Below are 7,008 nucleotides of genomic sequence, written 5' to 3' on the forward strand. Positions count from 1 at the left end.
AAAATCTAAAGTCGAAAACAAAATTACTGTGAGAATTATGAATAACCTTAGTTATAAGATGACAACACACAAATGGCTGAAAAACACTAGGAACTAAAAAGCCTTCTGATGAATGTGAAAGGGGAGATTGAAAAAGCTGGATTAAAACTCAATACAAAAACAAACAAACAAACAAAGACAAAAATAAGATCATGGATTTTGTTCCCATCATTTTGAGATATTTCAATGGGATACAGTTGAAACAGTGGCATTTTTCACTTTCTTAACCTCCAGTATGACTGAGTGATGTTATTGCAGCCATGAAAATAAAAGGGACTTGCCACTTGGATAAAAATCTATGATCAAACTAGAAACCATATTACAAAGCTGAGAGATTATTGAAAAGACTTGAATAGTCAAAATTGAATCTCAGGATTAACATATGGTGGAGTGAGCAGGAACACAAGAAATGACTGCCAAAATATGGATGCTTTAGAACAGTAGGTTTGGAGAAGACCTGTGAGAGTTCTGCGGTGAATGTGGAGATCAAACTAGTAAAGCATGAAGGAAATAATTTCTGACTTTTTTCAGTAGGACTGATGCTGCACACAGAAGAGCCAATATATTGCTCTCCTGAGGCCAAGAGCAAAATCACTGGGAAGAGACTGTTGCTGGGAAAGAGAGTTCAGGAGAAGAAGGAAACAACAGAGGGTGAGACGGGTGCAAAGCAACACTGACTCAAAGGTCTTGGGTTTAAATAAAACTCTGGGATATTTGAAGGGCAGGCGAGCCCAGGTTCTTGCTATACATGGAGTCACAAGAGTCTGACAAGTCTGAGTGAGTGAACATCAAAAATTTAGAACTGGCAGTTTTCCTCCCTCATACTGTCCTTCCCACAATGTCTTTTTAAAGCTTCCCAGAGAAGGAGAACACCTGGGGTGTCATATGGTATCCTGAGATGGAAACCTTATCCCATCCCACTTGGATCTACAATCATGGCCAGAAACAGGCATTGTCTGTAAATATCTGCTACAGCTGCCCATCTTCTCATGTGTTAACAGGTATAGAATGTGATCTTAACGATGAGGTGAGAGTCAAACAAACTTAAATCTTCTCAATCAACCTCTCTAATCCTAGAAGAAGGATCTTTGAGTTGTTTATACTAGTTGCCCTTAGGAATGCTTACAAGGTGTTCCATTAGTGAACATGGAAGTATGTAGAAGACTGGATCCATTTTGACTTTTCCACTTGCCCTCTGTGTGAATTGACTATTCCTCATTAATATCAGTTTTTGACTTCAGATAAAAGTTGAGGATTGTGGAAATGTGTGAATGTATGTGAAAGCCGCATAAAACTGAGGACATGGAGTACACAGTTTTCCTCTTTGAATCAGGTCTCAAGACTTTTGACTTTATAGATTTGCACTATCAGTGCATCTCAAATATTCACAAAAAAGCTTATATAATGACTGCAACAGAAAGTTGAAGCCAGAAGTTCTGTATTGGCATCATCTTAGCAGTGTGGTGGGACTTGGACATTTAAGGTATTATGTAAGAAGTATGTGGTCCATGTTATAATTTCCTTCTATTTTAACTGTCTGTCTGATACTCTTGGGAAGGGGGAATACAATGTCTACCATGTGGGAAGAGAACTGCAGATTCCATCCTTAGGTTCTTTGATTCCTGAGTGTTCTTTGTTATTGGTGAGTATGCAGCCTCCCATAGAAACATAGTATCCTATTATAGGAAGGCTTGGCTGAAATTCCAGGCATCTACTTAGCCTTCTCTGGTACTGCCATATTAGCAGGTGGGTGTTTTGTTATTGCCAGACATCATAGACATCTAAGGTCCCATTCAATTTTTGCTGGGTGATTGGGAGTGTACCATAGTTTGTAATAATGTTAAGGTGGAGTAGCTTGGTTATTATTGAAATACTTTCAGCCTTTTAAACTTGCTCAGTTGTCTTTTGCTTTGAAAAACAAAAGCAAACATTTGTGCCTCTTTATATTTTTGAATTAGCCAATTCTTCAGTCGAAATTTCTAACATAAAAGTCCAAAGGAGAACCTAGACATGCACTGACAAACACATTCTTAATCTGATGTGCGCACACACACACACACACACACACACACACACAGTCTCAACCTTATATGCTCAAAACATAATTGTGAAAAGAAAATAAAACCCAAGGACTAACAGAAGCACACCTATGAACTGCACAGAGTACTCTGTTATTTATTTTTAGGCTTAAGGTAGGAAGTAATTTTATAGTTGAATGATTTCACTCTAGTGACATTTAATTTTTTAATTTTTATTTTTTTACTTTATTTTACTTTACAATACTGTATTGGTTTTGCCATACATTGACATGAATTCACCACGGCTGTACATGCGATCCCAAACATGAACCCCCCCTCCCACCTCCCTCCTCACATCCCTCTGGGTCATCCCCATGCACCAGCCCCAAGCATGCTGTATCCTGCATCGGACATAGACTGGTGATTCGATTCTTACATGATAGTATACATGTTTCAATGCCATTCTCCCAAATCATCCCACCCTCTCCCTCTCCCTCTGAGTCGAAAACTCCGCTATACACACCTGTGTCTTTTTTGCTGTCTTGCATACAGGGTCATCATTGCCATCTTTCTAAATTCCATATATATGTGTTAGTATACTGTATTGGTGTTTTTCTTTCTGGCTTACTTCACTCTGTATAATCGGCTCCAGTTTCATCCATCTCAACAGAACTGATTCAAATGCATTCTTTTTAATGGCTAATACTCCATTGTGTATATGTACCACAGCTTTCTTATCCATTCATCTGCTGATGGACATCTAGGTTGTTTCCATGTCCTGGCTATTATAAACAGTGCTGCGATGAACATTGGGGTACACATGTCTTTTTCAGTTCTGGTTTCCTCGGTGTGTATGCCCTGCAGTGGGATTGCTGGGTCATAAGGTAGTTCTATTTGCCATTTTTTAAGGAATCTCCACACTGTTCTCCATAGTGGCTGTACTAGATGGCATTCCCACCAACAGTGTAAGAGGGTTCTCTTTTCTCCACACCCTTTCCAGCATTTATTGCTTGCAGATTTTTGGATCACAGCCATTCTGACTGGTGTGAAGTGGTACCTCATTGTGGTTTTGACTTGCATTTCTCTAATAAAGATGTTCAGCATCTTTTCATGTGTTTGTTAGCCATCCGTATGTCTTCTTTGGAGAAATATCTGTTTAGTTCTTTGGCCCATTTTTTGACTGGGTCGTTTATTTTTCTGGAATAGAGTTGCATAAGTTACTTGTATATTTTTGAGGTTAGTTGTCAGTTGTTTCATTTCCTATTATTTTCTTCCATTCAGATCTAGTGACATTTTAAATTAGAATGTTTAAAATGTATAACTTTGTTCTGCCTCCTGTGGGATCTTAGAATATTTTGCATGTGAGACTATTCTGTGATTTGCTAAACCAAAAATAATGCAGGGTAACAATATGGAATTCATATTGACCTCGTTAGGCCCTGCAGTTACACTTTTGTTTGTTGTATTTCAAGCATCCAATTTCATCCTCTAACATTTTCCCATAAATATTTCTACTTTTGGCCCCACTTTGATGTATTTATCTCACTTAAATTTTTGTTTTTACTTTTAAAATTTTCAATTCAGTTCAGTTCAGTTCAGTCGGTCACTCATGTCCGAGTCTTTGCGACCCCATGAATCGCAGCATGCCAAGCCTCCCTGTCCATCACCAACTCCCAGAATTCACTCAAAGTCACATCCCTTGAGTGACACATCCACCCATCTCATCCTCTTTTGCCCCCTTTTCCTGCTGCCCCAAATCCCTCCCCGCAGTCTTTTTCCAATGAGTCAACTCTTCACATGAGGTGGACAAAGAACTAGAGTCTCAGCTTTAGCATCATTCCTTTCAAAGTATACCCAGGGCTGATCTCCTTTAGAATCGACTGGCTGGATATCCTTGCAATCCAAGGGGCTGTCAAGAGTCTCCTGCAAAACCGCAATTCAAAAGCATCAATTCTTTATCTCTCAGCTTTATTCACAGTCCAATTCTTACATCCATGCACCACCACTGAAAAAAACCATAGCCTTGACTAGATGCACCTTTGTTGGCAAAGTAATGTCTCTGCTTTTCAATAGGCTATCTAGGTTGGTCCTAACTTTCTTTCCAGGGAGTAAGTGTCTTTTAATTTCATGGCTGCAGTCACCATCTACAGTGATGTTGGAGCTCCCAAAATTGAAGCCTCACACTGTTTTCACTGAAATAGTTTCCATTGTTTTACAATGAATGTCTGAAACTGTTTCCATTGTTTTACAATTTAGTCACTAATTATAAAGTAAATACATAAAGGAAAGAGAATTTGAATTCATGTGCAATGTTTCCCTAATGTATTGAGCTATTTTCTTTATACTTTTGAGAATTAAAGGCACCAATATGTTGAAGCCATCTGGGAATTTGTCACCAAGTTAAAGGATCATGTAGCCAGGCTTCCTTTGGTTAGACAATTGAAGTACAGGTTAATAATATGACGTCAGGAGGGAACAAAAACAGTATATTTTCAATGTCCTTATCCATTCCTCTTTCAAGTTATCACAGAGGACTAAGTGAATTAATCTTGTTCTTTTTGAGAAGGACCTGCTACTCAAAGCAGAATATGAAAAGAAGATAAAAGGGACTGAGAAGGGTTAATCAGCCCTTGGCAATAAAATTGTAGATGGAATAGCCTTTAAGGTGATATTGCTCAAAGCATGCAAATTTGACTACATAGTAAGACACCTGAAATCTAAAATAATGCCATTGGACATTGGGCTTGAAATGATAACTAAGGACACCAATTTCTATAGTTCTTACAATGACTCCAGAATGCTCACCTCTTTAAAGCATAGTATTCTCACTTACATTTAATGAAACTTTTCAGTGAAAGAAAAAGAGTGTGTTTTGTCGATTACTCACTAATCTATGAAGATATTCAGCAGATTTCACTGTCCATTAGCTGCAAGAATGAGAACGTTGAAATTCACTTGGTGTTGTCCGATGGGGGTTACCATACCAAAGCAGGGACGTGACTTGATACTGCCGCTGCCATCTGAAGTAATGACCACACATTTGAGATTGCCAATATTTCTAGGTAGTCTTCAGGACAGTGTGGGTAGTCCAACAGGCAGGGACTCTGCTCAGAGTATTTCAAAGTGAAATATATTTAGGATCAACCATTGATTTTATTCCCTGCTTATTCCATGAGGACCATGAGTTGCCTCTCTCTTGCAAGATAGGAAAGGGACTGTCATGGGCTGACATATCACTATACCTGACTGGAAATTTAGAAGGCTCCACCATCAGTCCAGAATAACTGCTCTGTAATGGAGATATAATGCGGTTCTGAGAAGTAAATGCAGTTGTAGTAGCAAAGTCTTTAACGTGGCTATTTACTTGAGTGTACCTCTTATGTGAGTGCTATTTAAAAGTGCTCAACGTTTTTAAAACAGCATGTTGATCTACTACAATCTGATCTGTTTGTCTAAATGATATTGCCGATGGGGAAGGTAAGTCATATAAAGATACAGCACTTGTATTAGCAAATATCTGGCTAGTATGAGGCTTTTGTATGAAAGGCACACTTAAACTTGTGGAGGCTGAAAATGCACTCTCTCCACTCATTTCTGGAAGAAAATCATAGTTATGATCATCTTTCTTGACCCTTCCTGTAAAATACTTCATGTTATCTCAAACTAATGAAGATATTGGAGACACATTGTTAATCCCAACTCTTCTTTTCATTCTTACTAAAAGTTGGGGATGGCTTGTTTTGAATTTTGACTTATAGTAGGTCTGTAACTAAAAGCAAAGGAATAAATTATTTAGTTTCTTTATAAACCAAGGTAAACATTACAATCAAATCTAAGCTATAAAAATGTATTCCTTTAGTGACACCAATTAAATAGCATCAAATAAAACAAATCCATTAGTAGTTCTAACAGGTAACATGTTAGAAAAAATTATGCTCAACTAAAGATATGTTGTATATATAAAGTAAATACCACTTTAAGTAGCTTCAGGACTTGTATCTGGTTTTACGCTGCTAGGAAAGTTTTTTAGACATCCAATATTTTAACCTCCAGCTGTTCTCAACTTCAAAAAATAAAACTTTTTCAAAAATTTGCTATTTCAATTTCAAATTCCATCTTAGCTACATCTATGAACATGCTTTCTAGGTCACATTATTTAATCATACATAATGCCAAAAAGGGAAGTTTTTGGAATCCCTTGCCCAAAAGAGAGATGTTTTCTTCTTCCTGAAACTGTGGTGGGGAAACAGATCTTTGAGAAGTCTGTCAGTTTTTACTAAATCCATAAAGGTTAAGCTGTCAAACTAAACTTTTCATACTATTGGTTTCAAATATTCTGAAAGTCTCCTTTCTTTCCAAGACCTCTTTCTTAAGAAGTTCTTCATTGATCAATATATATATATGCCACTTTCATACTACCAAATAGATTCAAGCTGATAATTTGCAACTATATTCCAACGTTTTGTGGAAATGTGAATGAAAGAAAATCATTCAGCTCATCTTTTTCAGAGACAGAATATATGTGGTGTGGCCTTTTGATCACAAGATCCTCAGACAAAGCCTGGAAAGCATATTCTTCAATCATAGATGTCAAAACCAACAACCCAGCAAGTGTATAATCATATAAAGAAGGTCTAATGGAGTTTTCTAAACCAGTTGATTCAGGCTTAGGAGGCCCATCTTGAATTTCTGAAGAAATATATACCATCTCAAAGAAATATTTCTTTAGATACTTTTCTCATTTGTCTGATTTTACACACTGCAACTTCAAATGCTGCTTGGCTGGCCAACAGAGAGATACTCTCTAGACCATTGCAATGGTTCTCAAAGTAAAAAATCTGTGACATCACTAAGTCACTGGTCTCCTAGCAATTGAAGTGCAACTGTGACAGCACAAAGTCACTGATCTCCTAGGAATTGAAGGAAAATGTTCAACCAGGGTTTACTTCAG

At 37.5% G+C, this 7,008-nt stretch overlaps 1 pseudogene; it reads right to left on the bottom strand.

Annotated features, from left to right (window-relative positions):
- Nucleotides 1-5,175: 5,175 nt before the first annotated feature.
- Nucleotides 5,176-6,765, bottom strand: LOC132658913 (heat shock transcription factor, Y-linked-like; annotated as a pseudogene).
- Nucleotides 6,766-7,008: the final 243 nt, after the last annotated feature.

This window comes from Ovis aries, chromosome Y, assembly GCF_016772045.2.
Source record: "Ovis aries strain OAR_USU_Benz2616 breed Rambouillet chromosome Y, ARS-UI_Ramb_v3.0, whole genome shotgun sequence".
In the NCBI taxonomy this organism is placed as follows: domain Eukaryota; kingdom Metazoa; phylum Chordata; class Mammalia; order Artiodactyla; family Bovidae; genus Ovis; species Ovis aries.